Source organism: Schistocerca piceifrons, chromosome 8 (genome assembly GCF_021461385.2).
Source record: "Schistocerca piceifrons isolate TAMUIC-IGC-003096 chromosome 8, iqSchPice1.1, whole genome shotgun sequence".
NCBI lineage: Eukaryota > Metazoa > Arthropoda > Insecta > Orthoptera > Acrididae > Schistocerca > Schistocerca piceifrons.
In genome coordinates this window covers 258,698,469-258,718,764 of record NC_060145.1, presented here as the reverse complement: position 1 = coordinate 258,718,764, position 20,296 = coordinate 258,698,469, and the positions used below count along the sequence as shown (strand labels likewise).

At 42.3% G+C, this 20,296-nt stretch overlaps 1 non-coding gene across 1 annotated transcript; it reads left to right on the top strand.

The window, feature by feature from the left end:
• The first annotated feature begins 2,142 nt into the window (after nt 1-2,142).
• Nucleotides 2,143-2,217, top strand: Trnas-uga. The gene has a single exon. It is a non-coding gene; the product is annotated as a tRNA-Ser (tRNA).
• Nucleotides 2,218-20,296: the final 18,079 nt, after the last annotated feature.

The following is a 20,296-nucleotide window of genomic DNA, read 5'->3' as shown; positions in this document are numbered from 1 at the left end:
CATTACGCATTTTAACTTTTGATATTTGTTGGTGACATGCACATTGTAGTACACAAGAGCCTTATGGCTTCGACATCCGTTTATGTCAATGAGTGATTTTACCAGTGAATATGCTCTTCCAAAAATTTTTGTAATCATTGTTTACCGAATTTGGTTCCTTCTCTGGTCGACACTCGTCTCTCTCTCTCTCTCTTTCCAAGCATAAATCCCGACTGGCAGCATCCGCTGTTATGGTTAAACGGATGTGGCATGTTAATTTTAAGGGGTGGCCGGATGCCATTCCTGTCGCCACCCCGCACCCCCTGGGACGGAATCAATGTACCCCAGCTTTCTGCATCTAGTGTAAGCCAAGGAATAGTGCGAACGTGTTTCATATGTCTGCAAGTCGTGTAACTGAGGCGGAACGTGGGGACCAGCCCGCTATTCACCTAGCAGGATGTGGAAAACCGCCTAAAAACCAAATGGAGGCTGGCCGGCACACCGGCCGTCATCGTTAGTCCGCCAGGCGGATTCGATCCGGGGCCGACGGGCCTATCCCAGTCCAGGAAGCAGCGCGTTAGCACTCTCGGTTACCCTGGCGGGTGGTCGACATTTGTAACTATTTTGTAATAATTTGTTCGATAAGTGCAGGGTCCTTCTGAAGAAGACAATTTTATTTTTGTGGAAACCATGGTCAAGCACTAATAAGCCTTTAATTTAAATTTGGCTGTTAAATTCCTATCAAGTTCACAAGGAAACTGTATTCCTGTATCCTGTTCATTAACCTAAATAAACGTAAAATTTTACTTTGCTACCAGAGCACTTCGACATACGGTGCTACATGCTTTTGGAGACCTAACAAGGACTTGACGATTCCTTGACACACAGAGTAGTTGATGAACTGCGTTTAAAAATTGAACCAACACGCTATTAAGAACATGTACGTATGTATAGTGCGTGTACAGAGAAGCCGTGTGGCCCACAGGACGGATGTCCGACTGCAGCGCCGAGAGCGAGGCGCGGCAGTGGCGTGCAGAGCAACGGCGGCCGTGCTTGCTGACCGCTCGCTGCGTGTTGTGCCCGCGACCAATTAGCTGGCCGCTGGAGCGCCAGCGCCCTCCATTGTCGACGCCACAACAAAAGGCTGGAGCCCGCGGGCCGCAAAGCACCAGTGCTGGAGCAGGGGTTTTTATTAGGGGACGTGCGGCCGCTTCCGCCCAGCTGAGGGGTCCGTACTGTGCCCGTGGCGGCCCACGCAAGGCTTGTTTACCTAGCGGTAGGCTCCGACCTAATGGTCTCAGCTCTTACTGCCACAATTCAGCTTCATTTAAATATACACTCCTCAACGGAAGGGCTGCTACATCCATATACGAATCCAACCACACAGTATGGGACCTAAAGAGCAGCCTACAGGTAACCCGTTAAAGCTGCATCACTACATCTACATATATACTCTTAAAACCATTATGAAGTGCATGACAGAGGGTACGTCCCATTGTACCAGCTATTAGGGTTTCTGCCCTATCCATACACGTACGGAGTACAGGTAGAATGTCTGAGTGCCTCTCCTCGTGCTGCGATTATTCTAATCTTTTCCTCACGACCACTATGTGAGAGATATATAGGGGATTCTAGTACATTCACAGCATTATCATTAACTTTGTTAACTTCCTTAATAGATTCTCACGGGACAATTTTCGTCTATCTTCAAGAGTCTGCCAGATCAGTTCATTCAATATCTCTGCGACACTTTCCCACTGATGAAACAAACCTGTGACGTGTTCAGAATGAGATTTTCACTCTGCAGCGGAGTGTGCACTGATATGAAACTTCCTGGCAGATTAAAACTGTGTGCCCGACCGAGACTCGAACTCGGGACCTTTGCCTTTCGCGGGCAAGTGCTCTACCAACTGAGCTACCGAAGCACGACTCACGCCCGGTACTCACAGCTTTACTTCTGCCAGTAGCTCGTCTCCTACCTTCCAAACTTTACAGAAGCTCTCCTGCGAACCTTGCAGAAGTAGCACTGCTGAAAGAAAGAATATTGCGGAGACATGGCTTAGCCACAGCCTGGGGGATGTTTCCAGAAGTTCTGCAAGGTTCGCAGGAGAGCTTCTGTAAAGTACTGGCAGAAGTGAAGCTGTGAGTACCGGGCGTGAGTCGTGCTTCGGTAGCTCAGTTGGTAGAGCACTTGCCCGTGAAAGGCAAAGGTCCCGAGTTCGAGTCTCGGTCGGGCACACAGTTTTAATCTGCCAGGAAGTTTCATATCAGCGCACACTCCGCTGCAGAGTGAAAATCTCATTCTGGAAACATCCCCCCCGCTGTGGCTAAGCCATGTCTCCGCAATATCCTTTCTTTCAGGAGTGCTAGTTCTGCAAGGTTCGCAGGAGAGCTTCTGTAAAGTTTGGAAGGTAGGAAATGAGGTACTGTGACGTGTTGTCTTCCTCTATATGTGTTCAGATTCCCCTGTTAGTCCTGCTAGGTATGGGTCCCACACACTTGTGCAATATTCTAGAACCGACCCCACGAGTGATTTGTAAGCAATCTCCTTTCTAGACAGAGTGCACTTCCCCAGTATTCTACCAATAAACCGAAATCTACCACATGCTTTACCCACGACTGAGCCTATGTGATCATTCCATATCACATCCGGTCCCGAGTTCGAGTCTCGTTCCGGCACACAATTTTAATCTGCCAGGAAGTTTCATATCAGCACACACTCCGGTGCAGAGTGAATATCTCTTTCTGGAAACATCCATTTCATATAGCTACAAAGCAGTACACCCAGGTATTTCTACGAGTTGCCCCATTCCCACAGTGACTCACTGATATTTTAGTCATAGGACGCTACGTTTTTTTTGTTTTGTGAAATGCACAGTTTTACATTTTTGAATATTTAAAGCTAGATGCCAATCTTTACACCACTTTTTGAAACCTTACCAAGATCTGACTGACTATTTACGCAGAATCTTTCATTACAGATAGCTGCATACTCTGCAGAAAGTCTGAGGTACTATTAACATTGTGTGCGAGGTCAATAATATTAAACATAAACAGCAAGGGGCCCAACACATTTCCCTAGGGCACACCTGATGTCACTTCTACATCTGACGATGATTCTGCATCAAAGATAACATTATGCGTCCTCCCAACCAAAAAGTCCTCAATCCAGTCACAAATTTCACTTGATACCCCATATGGCCGAACTTTTGACAATACGCGTAGGTATGGTACCGAGTCAAATGTGTAAGTAGCCTGTTTGTATGTAGGCAGCGCTATAGACAGTGTTAATATCGCTGGCAGCACTCTGCGCCCTCGGCAAGAGATTCTGTGGTTGGACGGAGTAGTAGTTAGCGAGTGGATGGAGAAGTATAGGGACAATTTTTTCTCTTAGTGAAGACTCTGTGTTGGTAGAACATGCATTGTAAAGTGAGACGCAAGGAAATGTAAAATGAGGATGGATGTTGTTGGTAATGCTTGGGTGGTGGAATTATTGACAACTACATAATCTTTGGAATTGGATGTAACAAGAATAAGGCAAAATTTTCTAAAAACTTTGTTTGCTCATCAACAGAATCTTTCTTTTGCTAACCATACGTCTCCCAGTAGTTAGTCTATAGTAGTTAGAATCTTTTTATTTAGATGGCCTTAGTTGCTGCTTGCTTCAATTGCTGTAGCTCGTGCTATGAAGATTTCTGTGAGGTAAGTGACTTACAAAAAAAAAGTAGTTTTATATTTCTTTAATTTCGTATTTTTCTGCATTTTTATTATTGTTAGGATTTCTTGCAGTTCAGGGCCATTCTTTTGTGTCAATTATTGGAAGTCATGTTGTCACTACATAGCAGTCAGATTACGTTGGACTTGTATATTATGAGTAATAAATTAACAGGTTAAGCTTGAGTTGTCTTTGTGAGGGAAAATTCCGTAAGTCAGTGTTTAAATGATAAAAATTAAGACGTAGTTTCAAATGCTTGTCAGAAATCAAGAAATACTGCATTTACGTAACTGCTATGATCCAAGATTTTCAGTATGTTATGTGAGAAAAGTGCGAGTTCGATTTTCGGAATCCATGCTGATTGGTATGGAGGAAGTAATTCTGTTCAGATATCTCATTATGTTTGAACTCAAAACATGTTCTAAGATTCTGCAACACATTCATATCAAGGATATTGAACGGTAGTTTTGTGGATCATTTCTTCTACCCTTCTCGTAGACGAGTGTGACCTGCGCTTTTTTCCAGGAACTGGGCACCGTTTTTTGTTCGAGGAATCTACGATAAATTATAGAAGAGGGGCAGACTTAGCCACAAATTCAGTATAGAATCTGTCAGGAATTTCATAGGGCCCCGGAGCTTTGTTAAATTTAACGATTTCAGCTGTTCCTCAACACCACTGACACTAATACTTATTTCACTCATATTTTCAATGGTACGAGTATTAAATTGTGGCAGTCCTCCTGAGTTTTCCTTTGTAAATGAAAATGTGAAAAAGGAGCTAAACATCTCTATTGCCCTCAGTTTCAATTCCTGTCTCATTCACTAGGGACTGAACACTAACTTTAGCGCCACTAACAGCCTTTACATATGAACAGAATTTCTTTGGATTTTATGACAGATCATATACTACTACGGTAGTCGCTGAAGGCACCACGCATTGCTCTCTTCACAGCCAAACGCGTTTCATTCAACATCTCTCTATCTATAGCGCTACAGGGTGCTGCAAAACCATGGTGACAAACTTCGAGAGGTTGTAGAGTGTGTCTTGAGGAACAAACTGAGGACAGAAGCGCAGGGCGAGAAACCTTATCCAAGGACACTGCAGAACATCGAAGATATAGGTGTCGGCGCCTGCCTCTAGGCCTTTGGCAGCAAACATGACTCTGTACGCTGATGGATTGTAGGCGGAACGTCTGGCAATGCTGTTTGTTATTCAGTAATCGCGACTGATTTCCATGACCATCAGTGACGAAGATGGAGCTAGCTGCTGCGTAGACATGTCTTGTCTCCTATGAATGCGAAGCTCTGTTGCGTCGGTTTCGGTCATGGGTTTCCATCTGGAGTTTATTTTTCTCCTGTATACCGAAAAAGATTGGAGATTTTAGAATGTTCTAAATGGTTCAAATGGATCTGAACTCTATGGGACTTAACATCTGAGGTCATCAGTCCCCTAGACTTAGAACTACTTAAACCTAACTAACCTAAGGACATCACACACATCCATGCCCGAGGCAGGATTCGAACCTCCGACCGTAACAGAAGCGTGGTTCCGGACTGAAGAGCCTAGAACCGATCGGCCACCGCGGCCGGCTTTTAGAGGGTTCCAGGAGAAAAGTAAACTGCGTATGGAAATCCTTGTCCGGATCCCCACACGACCAGAATTGCTTCAGAGTGGCTCCAGGAACACTCTTCTGAGTTTAAACACTTCCGCTGGCCACCAAACTCCCCAGACATGAACATTATTGAGCATATCTACGATGCCTTGCAGCGTGCTGTTCAGAGGAGCTCTCCACCTTATCGTACTCTTACGAATTTATGGACAGTCCTGCAAGATTCATGGTGTCAATTCTCTCCAGCACTACTTCAGACATTAGTCGAGTCCATGCAACGTCGTGTTGCGGCACTTCTGCGTGCTCACGGGGGCGCAACACACAGGTGTACCAGTTTCCTTGGCTCTTCACTGTAATATGTTTTAAACAGGGCTGTGCACTGAAACGTGTGTGAATGGAAGAGCGTATTCTGTATCTGAGGTCGAAGACGATGGGAGGAGGGGATAGAGAAGAACACACATTAACTTTGTGGAAGAAGAGGAGTGAAACATCGAAAAGCAATGTCAAACAAAATAAAATTAAAAACTATGTTTATTGATCACCAAATATTCTAGAGTATCGCATAAAGTAGGTACCTATTACATACAATACATTTATCAGAGAAAATATAGGTCATCTGTCTAGACATGATGTCTGCATATTCTATACAATTATTTAAGGCGAACTCGTATGAAAAATACATTCCGAGACAAAAAAACTAGGAATTATCCGAATGGGACGGAATCGGTAGATGCGATGTACATGTGCAGACAAAGAAATGACTACAATTTCTGAAAAATTGGATGATTTATTCAAGAAAAATTAGCTCCACAAACTGAGCAAATCAATAATGGGATGGCCCATGCAAGGTCTTATTCGGCTTGGTATTGACTGAGTGAGATGCTGGATTTGCCGCTGACGGATTTCGTACCAAATTCTGTCTAATTGGTGTGATAGACCGTGAAATACCCGAGCTGGTTGGAGGGCCCCGCCCATAATGCTTCAGAAGTTCTCAATTGGGAAGGAATCCGGAGATCTTGTTGGCCAAGGTAGGGTTTGGCGCGCACGAAGACAGGTAGTAGAAACTCTCACCATGTGTGGGGGGCCATTATCTTGCTGAACTGTAAGCCTCGGACACCTTGCCGTGAAGGGCAAAAAACGGGGCGTCAAATATCGTCGACGCACTGCTAGGCAGTAAGGGTGCTGCGTATGACAGCCAAAGTGGTCCTAGTACGAAAAGCAGCGGCATCCTAGACCATCACTCCCGGCTGTCGGGGCATGTGGCGGGCTACAGTTAGGTTGTATTCCACCCTAGTCTGGGGCATCTCCAGACAAGTCTTCCGCCTGGAACCTCATTGAATAAAGTGGAATTGTCTTGAGTGATGAGTTCCGCTTCGAGCTGAGCCCCAATGACTAGTCCGACACACAATTTTAATCTGCGAGGAAGTTTCAGTTTGTGATCTCAAAACAATGCATACAGATCAGTCAGACAACATGTGTTCTCAGTGTAAGTAATATGTAGTAGTATTCTCGAAATTACATGTCCTCAAGACATGGAGGTTACACTCAACAACCGAGCTAGGTTAACAATTGTCTCCTTTTACCGACTTCCCGACTCAGCAGCATTAGTGGCAGAAAACTGAGAGAAAATCTGGAATACATTTCACAAAAATTTTATCAGCATGTTATAGTCTTAGGTGGAGATTTCAATTTACCAGATATACACTTAGGTGTTTAGGACTGGTGGTAGGGACAGAGCATCGAGTGACATTATACTGAGTGCACTGTCCGAAAATTACCTCCAGCAATTAAACAGAGCACCGACTCATGGAGATAACGTCTTGGACCTACTGATAACAAACAGACCCGAACTTTTCGACTCTGTAAGCGCAGAACAGGGAATCAGTGATCATAAGGCCGTTGCAGCATCCCTGAATATGAAAGTAAATAGGATTATAAAAAAAAGGGAGGAAGGATTATCTGTTTAGTAAGAGTAATAGGAGGCAGATTTCAGACTACCTAACAGATCAAAATGAAAATTTCTGTTCCGACACTGACAATGTTGAGTGTTTATGGAAAAAGTTCAAGGCAATCGTGAAATGCGTTTTAGACAGGTACGTGCCGAGTAAAACTGTGAGGGACGGGAAAAACCCACCGTGGTTCAACAACAAAATTAGGAAACTACTGCGAAAGCAAAGAGAGCTTCACTGCAAGTTCAAACGCAGCCAAAACCTCTCAGACAAATAGAAGCTAAACGATGTCAAAGTTAATGTAAGGAGGGCTATGCGTGAAGCATTCAGTGAATTCGAAAGTAAAATTCTATGTACCGACTTGACAGAAAATCCTAGGAAGTTCTGGTCTTACATTAAATCAGTAAGTGGATCGAAACAGCATATCCAAACACTCTGGGATGATAATGGCATTGAAACAAAGGATGACACGCGTAAAGCTGAAATACGAAACACCTTTTTCCAAAGCTGTTTCACAGAGAAAGACCACACTGCAGTTCCTTCTCTAAGTCACCGCAGGAACGAAAAAATGGCTGACATTGAAATAAGTGTCCAAGGAATAGAAAAGCAACTGAAATCACTCAACAGAGGAAAGTCCACTGGACCTGAAGGGATACCAATTCGATTCTACATAGAGTACGCGAAAGAACTTCCCCTCTTCTAACCGCCGTGTACCGCAAGTCTCTAGAGGAACGGAAGGTTCCAAATGATTGGAAAAGAGCACAGGTAGTCCCAGTCTTCAAGAAGGGTCGTCGAGCAGATGCGCAAAACTATAGACCTATATCTCTGACGTCGATCTGTTGTAGAATTTTAGAACATGTTTTTTGCTCGAGTATCATGTCGTTTCTGAAAACCCAAAATCTACTCTGTAGGAATCAACATGGATTCCGGAAACAGCAATCGTGTGAGACCCAACTCGCTTTATTTGTTCATGAGACTCAGAAAATATTAGATACAGGCTCCCAGGTAGATGCCATTTTCCTTGACTTCCGGAAGGCGTTCGATACAGTTCCGCACTGTCGCCTAATAAACAAAGTAAGAGCGTACGGAATATCAGACCAGCTGTGTGGCTGGATTGAAGAGTTTTTAGCAAACAGAACACAGCATGTTGTTCTCAATGGAGAGACGTCTACAGACGTTAAAGTAACCTCTGGCGTGCCACAGGAGAGTGTTATGGGACCATTGCTTTTCACAATATATATAAATGACCTAGTAGATAGTGTCGGAAGTTCCATGCGGCTTTTCGCGGATGATGCTGTAGTATACAGAGGAGTTGCAGCATTAGAAAATTGTAGCGAAATGCAGGAAGATCTGCAGCGGATAGGCACTTGGTGCAGGGAGTGGCAACTGACCCTTAACATAGACAAATGTAATGTATTGCGGATACATAGAAAGAAGGATCCTTTATTGTATGATTATATATAGCGGAACAAACACTGGTAGCAGTTACTTCTGTAAAATATCTGGGAGTATGCATGCGGAACGACTTGAAGTGGAATGATAATATAAAATTAATTGTTGGTAAGGCGGGTGTCAGGTTGAGATTCATTGGGAGAGTCCTTAGAAAATGTAGTCCATCAACAAAGGAGGTGGCTTACAAAACACTTGAGTATTGCTCATCAGTGTGGGATCCGTACCAGATCGGGTTGACGGAGGAGATAGAGAAGATCCAAAGAAGAGCGGCGCGTTTCGTCACAGGGTTATTTGGTAAGCGTGATAGCGTTACGGAGGTGTTTATCAAACTCAAGTGGCAGACTCTGCAAGAAAGGCGCTCTGCATCGCGGTGTAGCTTGCTGTCCAGGTTTCGAGAGGGTGCGTTTCTGGATGAGGTATCGAATATATTGCTTCCCCCTACTTATACCTCCCGTGGAGATTACGAATGTAAAATTAGAGTGATTCGAGCGCGCACGGAGGCTTTACGGCAGTCGTTCTTCCCGCGAACCATACGCGACTTGAACAGGAAAGGGAGGTAATGACAGTGGAACGTTAAGTGCCCTCCGCCACACACCGTTGGGTGGCTTGCGGAGTGTAGATGTAGATGTACATAACGGACTGCAAAGATATTACTGGACCCTGTGATCATCTTCCGTTACACATAAAGTGAGCAGTCCATCGCGTCCAAGGATACCGTTTCGCGTTATATATCACTGAAAGTTCGGTACGCGGAATGAATTAAAAACAACTCTGCAAATATTTAGTACAGGCGAATGAAGTAGCGAACACATTGCCTGTTATTCACTACGGCAAGTAATTATGAAAATCTCACGCAATATCTCCAGCATTCTAGCACTTCGAACCAGTTCGCATCGACCCTAGAACAAATAGGCCAAACACACCAATGAAGATGAAAAGAGATAGGTAGAAGAGCTTGGCTTGACTAATCGATGCGGAACATAGTACGAAGTGGAAAAATATTGCAAAGATAAACTGAACAGGCAACATGCAGGGTTTAACGTCCAGTCATCGATGAAGTCGTCATGAAAGGAGGGTGTGGTGTGGTCGGTTTCGAGAAGGATGTGACAAATATCAGACGTGTCTTTATTCAAAGGAACTATCCCAGGAAACATAAATCTAAATGGCTAGATGGGGATTTGAACCGCCATTCTTCCGAACGCGAAGCCACCGTTTTAACCACTGCACTAATTCGCTGTTTGTAACCGTTGTTGAGACCAAAATAGTCGGTGAGCTCACGGTAAAAGGTTTTGAAACTTTCACATGTTTTTCCTCTATAGAATGGAATATTGTTCGGTAAGACAGCTGTGCGTCACGACTTGGAATGTTGTGCAGAATGGCAGTACGCTAAACGCCTCTTTCTGTAGGTGGAGTGAGTAACCCCTTAAGCGGGAAGCGTATGACAAGACCGGAAATAACTGAACGTTTCGTCATAACTGTAACTCAGCAGATGGGAAAGGTGATGAGACTCCTCGCCAAGTACTCTTTTTGTGGTCGAGAGAGTAATGAGCAGGCGCACAAACACACACACACACACACACACACACACACACACACACACACACACACACACATACTTACACAAATGCATGCAAGCACCCACGCACTGACGCTCTCCGCGAACTCCATATCTGGAATACAGCGGAGAGTATTCTTGGTACAAGAGGGATGGGTGACGTATACGATGGAAGGGCACATATTCCCAAGAATGTTAACGCTGATTCCTACCACGCTGAAGGCTCTTGAAGCTACAACCGTTACTGTAGAGGCTACGTTTGTTAACAATATTCACTTTAATGTAGAGCAGACAATGGGTAGCGAGGGCTGTGTGGAAGGGATTGGTGGGTTTTTTAGGTTAGAGGGCCTCGGGGAACCACAGAAAGGGCGTCCGTCTAAAAGGGAGCTGGAAAAACACAGTAAGGTAGTTGTAATGGCTCTGAGCACTATGGGACTTAACAGCTATGGTCATCAGTCCCCTAGAACTTAGAACTACTTAAACCTAACTAACCTGACAGCACACAACACCCAGCCATCACGAGGCAGAGAAAATCCCTGACCCGCCGAAGATAGTTGTAGAAACGATCGGTATTGTAGTTGTAAATTGTCGTAGTTGTGTTGGGAAGGAACCAGAGCTCCAAGCCCTAATAGGAAACACTGAAGCTCAAATAGTTATAGGTAGATGAAATGCAGTTGGTGGTGGAGTATTTATTGCTGTCAGAAGTAGTTTGCCTTGTAATGAAATTGAAGTAGATAGTTCCTGTGAAATAGTATGGGTACAGATTACACTTAACAATCGGACTAAACTATTAATTGGGTTGTTTTACCGAGCCCCCGACTCAGAAGGTATAGTTCCTGAACAGTTCAAAGAAATGAGAAGTCACATTTCTTACAGGTATCCCACTCATACACCCACTCATACAATTATAGTCGGTGGTGACTTTAATCTGCACTGGATATGTTGGAAAAATTATACGTTTAAAGCCGGTGGAATGCATAAAACGTCATCGGAAATGGTACTGAATGCTTTATAAGAAAATTATTTTGAACAATTAGTTCATCAGCCCACTCGAAGAGTAAATGGTTGCGAAAGCATACTTGACCTCTTAGTAACGAATAATCCTGGACAAATAGTGGGTATCGTGACGAATACAGGGATTAGCGACCACAAGGCAGTAGCTGCTAGGCTGAATACCGTAACTCCTACAACCATCAAAAAGAAACGCAAAGTATATCTATTTAAAAAAGCTAATACAAATGCTCTTAACGCCTTTTTAAGAGACAGTCTGCACTCCTTCCGATCTGATCATGGAAGCGAAGAAAAGTTGTGGAATTATTTCAAAGAGATAGTATCGACAGCAGTTGAGAGATATATACCACATAAATTAATAAGTGATGGTACTGATCCCCCATGGTACACAAAATGGGTCAGATCGCTGTTGCAGAAGCAGCGAAAAAAGCATGCCAAATTTAAAAGAACGCAAAATCCCCAAGACTGGCAAAGTTTCGCAGAAGTTCGAAATATAGCGCGTACTTCAATGCGAGATGCTTTCAATAATTTCCACAACGAAACTCTGTCTCGAAATCTGGCAGAAAACTCAAAGAGATTCTAGTTATACATAAAGCAACCCAGTGGCAAGACGCTACCAATACCTTCACTGCGCGATAACAACTAAAGCAGAGTGATTAACCACGATTTTTCGAAACTCCTTCACCAGAGAAGACGAAGTAAATATTCCCGAATTCCAATCAAGAACAAATGCCAAGATGAGAAACATAGAAATAGATATTCTCGGTGTCGCAAAGCAACTTAAATCACTTAATAGAAGCAAGGCTTCCGGTCCAGATTGTATACCAGTCAGGTTCCTCTCAGAGTGTGCTCATACAATAGCTCCATATTTAGCAGTTATATACAACCGCTCGCTCGCAGAAAGACCCGTACTTAAAGACTGGAAAATTGCTCAAGTCACACCAATACCCGAAAAGGGAAGTAGGAGTAATCCGTTGAATTATAAGCCTATTTCACTAATCAGGAACATCACTAACGTCGATGTGCAGTAGGGTTTTGGAACATATACTGTATTCGAACATTATGAAGTACCTCGAAGAAAACGATTTATTGACACGTAATCAGTACGGATTCAGAAAATATTGTTCTTGCGGAACACAACTAGCTCTTTATACTCATGAAGTAATGAGTGCTATCGACAGAAGATGTCAAATTGATTCCATATTTTTAGATTTCCAGAAGGCTTTCGACACCGTTTCTCACAAGCATCAATTAACCAAACTGCGTGCCTATGGAATATCGCCTCAGTTGTGCGACTGGATTCGTGATTTCCTGTCAGGAAGGTCACAGTTCGTAGTAGTAGACGGAAAGTCATCGAGTAAAACAGAAATAATATCCGTCGTTCCTCAAGGAGGTATTATAGGCCCTCTATTGTTCCTGATTTTATTAACGATATAGGAGACAATCTCAGTAGCCGTCTTAGATTGTTTGCAGATGATGCTGTCATTTACCGTCTTGTAAAGTCATCAGATGACCAAAACGAATTGCAAAATGATTTAGATAAGATACGTGTAAGGTGCGAAAAGTGGCAATTGACCCTGAATAAAGAAAATTGTGGAGCTATTCACATGAGTACTAAAAGAAATCCGCTAAATTTCGATTACGTGATACGTCACACAAATCTGAATACTGTAAATTCAACTAAATACTTAAGCATTACAATCACAAATACCCTAAATTGGAACGATCACATAGATAATTATGTTGGAAGAGCCAAGCAAATACTGTGACTCATTGGCAGAACACTTTAGAAGGTGCAACAGGTCTAGTAAAGAGACTGCTTACAGCACGCTTGTCCGCCATGTTCTGGAGTATTGCTGTGCGGTGCGGGATCCGCATCACATGGGGCTGACGGATGACATCGAAAAAGTACAAAGAAGGGCAGTTCGTTATGTATTATCGCCAAGAAGGGGAGATGGTGCAACAGATATGATACGTGAATTGGAGTGGCAATCATTCAAACAAAGGCGTTTTTCGTTGAAATTTCAATCACTAGTTTCATCCTCCGATTGCGAAAATATTCTGTTGGAACCCGCCTACATAGGGAGAAATTATCATCACGATAAAATAAGAGAAATCAAGGCTCGCTCAGAAAAATTTAAGCCCTCGTTTTTCCTGCGCGCCGTTCGAGAGTGGAACGGTAGAGAGACAGCTTGAAGGTGGTGCACTTTATTGTGAATAGCAGAGTAATCAAGTAGATGTAGACGTAGAGCAATGATACGTGAAAAGTCGAAGACTGTGATCATCAACTAATAAGGAAATCGTATTTCCTGAGGATGCTTTCTAAGTTCTCTGTACTGTTGAGATTTTTAAAAATTTCCAGAATCCGATATATCGATACTTAAGAAAATATCATTATCGGCCTTAGATATATACCTAATAAGCTTCGAAATATTGATATATCGACGGAAAAAATATCGACGGACATGCGTATAAAAATATCAGCTGCACATTATAAATATACTGCCAGTTTTATTATTTAAGTACTGATTTATTATTAAACATTCTGTACATCAACAAGCTAGCAGCCTGCCTACCCCCCTTAGAGGAAGAATTGGAAGGAAAACGATGCACGTTCACTCTTGGCGATAACGTTGTTAACAATGGTAACTGTATGTAAGTGGCTCAATAAAAGGTGTCCGATAGGTCTGTCGTTCAGTTACATCACATATCGGATTTTTCCCCCGATATATCGATATCAAAAAGGCAATATCGAGTGCCGATTTTTTATTTTATATTATATTTTTTCTACAATTTGCGGTATATATATGAGTAGCTTTTTTTTGAAATTATAGTAGAACAAAGTTTTACTTTTACTGTGTGAAGGTGAAACGTCCCCTTAGAAAAATTAATTAATTACTGTGCTGATAAACCTCTTACATTATTTGATTTTCAAACAGCTGAGCAGAACTGAACGCACTCAGACATTTCGCTCTCTACCTATTCTGATCAACACTAAACTGACACACAATATTTTTAGCGCAACGCAATCTGACTTTCAAAAATCCCAACAAAAGAATGGCCCTGACTAACATTAACCTATACCTTTCACAAATCACTTACCTCACCAAAAATCTTCGTTACTCGAACTACTGCAATACAGCGAGCGCCACTACTGCCAGCTAAATAAAAGATTCAAACTACTGAAGGCACTAACTACTGATAGGCATAGTTAGCAAATGAAATATTTTGATAGAGAACAAACAATGTATTTACCTTAATAGTGTTCAAAAGTCATAATATATATAGCAGTTCATGACATCCAGTCTTACAAATTTCAAAACTCCGCCATTTCTCTCCCCCCATCCACCACTGCTGGCGGCTCACCTCGAACTGCGCGACGCTACGCGCTGTTAACATCCAACTGCCCTACACTACAATGGCAGACAACAATGCAAACTAGCCACAGACTGCACATAGCACAGCCAGTGATTTTCATACAGAGCGCTACGTGGCGTTACAAATAAGAAAACCTAAATAGCCTACTTACAAAGGATTCTTACTACTTTTTGAGCTTTCATCACGTCCAGTATACATATCGGCGGTAGTTTCATCAACAGCTCCACTCTATACGACTATATAAAACTAAGAATCAACTTCCTTTTTAAAAGAATTGGCATCTGAAAATGTCTCCTACAGTCAGCGTTAATATGTATATAACTTAGTGTCGACTTCAACGGCCCACCAGAGGTACTTTCTATTATCCGTGACAACTCTTCTTTTCCTTTCCTACGCAGATCCACGTACTAAGAGACAAATGTACTTATTACGCAAAATAATCCCTTATTTTGTCCTGATTGTTCTTTCGCGAGGAGGTACGTTTTAAAATCGGTGCACAATTTCGGCTGTCTCAGATTTTAAATTTGGATATAAAAGTAGGGAACATCTCATTCTGCATTTGCTAAACAAGTTACAGAGCAAACTAGTACACCCGCGAACATGGAAATGGATGTGACTACTATCAGATGGAACAGCAAAAGCAACAGAAGCTTGTTAACACCACAGTAACACTATCTCATTTAAAACATAACAAAAATAAATTAAATTAGCAGATAAATTTTAGTACTGGGTCATTGGTAAAATTGCTTGCAAACGTGGTGAAATGAAAACACAGGCACACACACACACACACACACACACACACACACACACACACACAGGAATCTCAAAAAAGAACAGAGTGTATCGCCAGTCGCTTAGTACAGCAGTGTATATAAGAGTTACGTCCGAATACCAACATAATATGCAGTGGGCAACTAGTGATCGTTTATTATAGCAGACGAACAAGGAAACTAAAGGAGTAAATACAGGAAATATTGATAAATCGTGAGTACAGATGCAGCGTGTTTTCTTAATTAAATGGTTTTACGAGCTGTCTCCATTCTAAAAGTCTTATATGTTGTACTGTTCATTTGGTAGGTTAAGTTTACTTCCTTTTTATATTTTTTAAGGCTAGATTAGTTGCTGCTTTACTTTTAATGGACATGATAGATGTTCGTGAGCGTAATGTAATTTCAGTTCATGGGTATTGCTTCGTGACTAAAAAGAGAAACACATCACGTGTAGAAAAACGCGCAGCAGTTTTCAGTTGCACAAGTGACGAACCCAAACACTCGAAGAGTCTGATTCTATGAGCTTACTCAATAGTCTTCTGCAAGCATCCTGAAAGTCTCCGCAGTCTCCATGAGTTAATCCCCCAGAGCTTATATGGGAAGAAGAATTTCTGCGTGTCAGCAATCCCAAGGACTTCACATTTGTGGAGTTCTTTCTGAGAGATGTAGGCCACTGACAATTATTCAGCTCCTGAACCACCTCAAAGAATGTCATGTTAATACTAAGAAATTGTGGGGGCAATCGGTTACATTTAACTTTTGAACTGTAGTTTTGGCCGACATTTTTTGTGACTATTTTTTTAATGTATAAGTTACATTTCCGAACTTATGTAATTACGTTTCCGGATACTGCTGTACGCCAGTTGTCATTTGATTAAGTTTTACCTTGTTCTTTAATTTTTCTGACATTATATTTGGGAAATATGCTGCCATTTGTTACGTATGTCAAGTTTTGGATAGACGAGCAGCATAAATTATGAGAGAAAAATGTTGAGTAAAGCAGTGTTCGTACGTTATCACGCCTACAGCGAGACTGAGCGAGGTAGCTCAGTGGTTAACACACTGAACTCTCACTCGGGAGGGCGACGGTTCAAACCCGGGTCCAGCCATCGTGATTTACCCTCTCCGTGATTTACCTCAATCGTTTAGGGAAAATGCCGCGATGGTTCCCTTGAAAGAGCACGGGCGCTTTCCTTTACCATTCTTCCCTAATCTGAGCTTGCGATCCGTCTCTAATGACCTCAATATCGACGGGAAGTTAAACATTAATCTCCTCCTCCTCACCTACAGTGAGAGGACAACACACGGAGTTCTACTTACGTTTGTTTTTTGCTCACTGCCCGGAACTCACAATTGTGCTCCTCGCATTCCTACCTGTCTGTTTAATCAATACGAGAAAGTTACGAAGATACTGACAGATCCGATATGTGATAAGCCGCCGCGAGCAAGCAGACGCTTCACACGTGAGGAACTGCAGGGTAAATTTAAGGTCACGCAGGATATTTTATGTGTAGATCGTAAAGATAAGGAATACAAATGTTGCAGAAGGTCGAGTTTGCTTCGTTGCGATCCTGAATGGAAGAGGGAAGACGATATCACCATTGAAGTACTCTCCGTCGTGAACTGTGCAGCCATTTCCGGTTTATAGAATATTTCTGTGATGACGATACAAACGTTTCAGAGATGGTGAAGAACTGCAAATACGTCAGTATGAGACAGGCAACATTCATCCGAAAACGACAAAATTGTTCAAATGGCTCTAGGCACTATGGGACTTAACATCTGAGGTCATCAGTCCCCTAGAACTTAGGTCTACTTAAACCTAACTAACCTAAGGACATCACACACATCCATGCCCGAGGCAGGATTCGAACCTCTGACCGTAGCAGCAGCGCGGTTCCGGACTGAAGCGCCTAGAACCGCTCGGTCACAGCGGCCGGCGAGCGAAAGGATGTACGAAACCAGCGGAATATGGGAATCTAAGGTTCATTATTGATATGGTGTAATAACTTGATTTACTGTGTGTGTAGTCGACAAGATGTGATTCATGCAAGACGAAGCTCCGCCTCGTCGAAGCACAAGAGTGTTTGATTTCCTGGAGGAGCACTCTGGGTACCGCATTCTGGCTCTGGGGCACACAGAGGCCACAGGCATAAGCCTCGATTGGTCGCCATATTCTCTGTATCTGAGCACATGCAACACCTTTTTGCGTGGCTGTATTAAAGACAAGGTGTACAGCAATAGCCCGAAAACCATTTCTGAATAATGGGGATGAAAACATATTCCAAAGCCTTCACGTACCGTTCGGTAGTGATCGTGCCATCAAGGAATATCACACCGATTATTCCTTGACTGGGCACTGCACAACACAGTCACTCGTGGAGGATGAAGATACTTCTCGATCACGAAATGCGGATTCTCGGTCCCCCAAATGCGCCAATTTTGCTTATCTACGAACCGATCCAAATGAAAGCGGGCTTCGTTGCTAAGCTGATGCGCATGCGCATACTAATTCGCATCGTGCCCCGCGGCCAAAGCTACAGTTTGAACGTTGTAACGCAAATCTTTCAGAAGTTTTGACGATTTGATTTCATATAGGCCAATAATTGTCACCCTGTATGTTTAGATCTTCATCAGCATAACGCTTATAACGGGCTGCGCGGAATCACTGAATCACGCAATGTAAAAGTGTCTGTGCTATACATATATATACAAAGGCGGAAAAACGAGACATAAAATTGCAGAATAAGCAACTCTAGCATTGAAAATGCAGTCGAAAAACTTTATACTGACAAGGTGTAAACGTATCACGCAAGTTAGACTTGAGCGAAATTCCGAAACATATCTTGGCGTAAATAAAGTAATACAAAAAATTTGTCTACTTGTTGAACTCTTTAAGAAATTCAGTCCACAGGCAAAGATCTCGACTACCTTTAATATGGATAAATTAATGTCGTTCACTTGATTGGACCCCACTTACTAAACGCTACGGTCGCAGGTTCGAATCCTGCCTCGGGCATGGATGTGTGTGATGCCCTTAGGTTAGTTAGGTTTAAGTAGTTCTAAGTTCTAGGGGACTGATGACCTCAGAAGTTAAGTCCCATAGTGCTCAGAGCCATTTGAACCATTTTTGAACCCCACTTACTTCCTCGTATGAGATTCTTGTGAATAGTCTCGTATACAAGACACCCGTCAAGAAATGTCACTGTCTGCGGTTTTATTTTAACACTACCAAGGTTGACCAAAGAAATACGACGGGCCTTCACGCGAAGATGTTAAGCCTGTATGGAAGCTGGGGGACACCACTATGTACAGCTATTGTAAATGTAGCATTTGTGAAAGTTGTCCAGAAAAAAGAAATTATTCCAAAATGGAATTTTTATCATCGTCAACGGACTAATTGTACATATCCAAATTCCTCATTTACACTTTTAATCCACACTGAGCACTGAGAAGGAAACATTTCCAATTAATCAACGTAATTGTCGATGGCTAAATTCGTAGTGCAAAACTATAGTCTCCTTATCGTAATGTCAATGGTTCAAATCTCTCTAGTATAAATTATTTTCTCTTTATTTTTATTTTTATTTCAATAATATATTTCTTAACAAATATATACTAAATCATAATTTTTAACAGAAAAATCATTTTACGTTAGCTAGTCAGAAATGTTTTGTAGGTAACTTTTCCGGTTTTCTGAGAACTGCATCGTACCGCTTTAAGAAGTTGATGTCTACGCACTGATTTGAAATCGTGTAAGTTTGAATGAGATCGAAAGGTACATTCCGTAACCTCCTCTTGGCTGTTAATTTCACAGCAAGATTGCCAATCGAAAATTGATACATTTGTCGTGCTCACGTTCGCTTTGTATATTCTGCTCGTGAACGCCGGTGCCAGACATGCCCTGGCAGGCGGGGAGGAAAAGGTTGTGTTACACGGGAAGCTAGTTCACCTGATGCAACTTCACTTGATTTCTTCTTGTGTGCCGGCCGAAGTGGCCGTGCGGTTAGAGGCGCTGCAGTCTGGAACCGCAGGACCGCTACGGTCACAGGTTCGAATCCTGCCTCGGGCATGGATGTTTGTGATGTCCTTAGGTTAGTTAGGTTCCACTAGTTCTAAGTTCTAGGGGACTAATGACCTCAGCAGTTGAGTCCCATAGTGCTCAGAGCCATTTGAACCATTTTTTTCTTCTTGTGTGGTCGCGTGAGAATGTCTTGTGTACAACGCACGTCTCGAATTTGAAGAGTATCACCTGACAAGAATTCCAACTGCCTGTGTCATTGTTCGAAGAATACTTGGTTATATGACTGGATACGACAGAACTTTTGACACAGTCTCATCTTTCCATGAAGTTAGGAAGAAGCCATTTTGAACAAAAGTTCTGAAGATGAATGTCAGGTTTCATTAGCATCGGTGAAAGTTATCCAGATAGATTATTTCGAAGATTCCTCTACTCGGATTCTTCGTTAGCATCCCAGCCATAAATTTATTTTTTTAAATCGAATATTTGCGCGGAGTGATATGTCTGTTTTTGCAAAGAAAAGAAATATTTAATCTCTTAAAAATAACCAGGGTAATTAATAACAACTGAATTACTGATTCCAGGGAAAATTACACAATGGATGTTTGTCCTAATTTTGTAAGTCAAATGAAGATTCGGAAATGGATATATGGGGTATCAACTTGATCGGCACGATGTCTAGTTTTGCAAAAAAAGTTTTAACTGCTTGAAAGTAACCAGGGTAATTAAGCAAAACGTAGAGATTTTAGGGAAAAATGAAATATTTCACGAACAGATGCTGGTAAGAAAGTAAATGAAGTGTCAAAACATTCATGTCTTAAAAGCATAGCTAGTTTGCGCATACAATGTTACA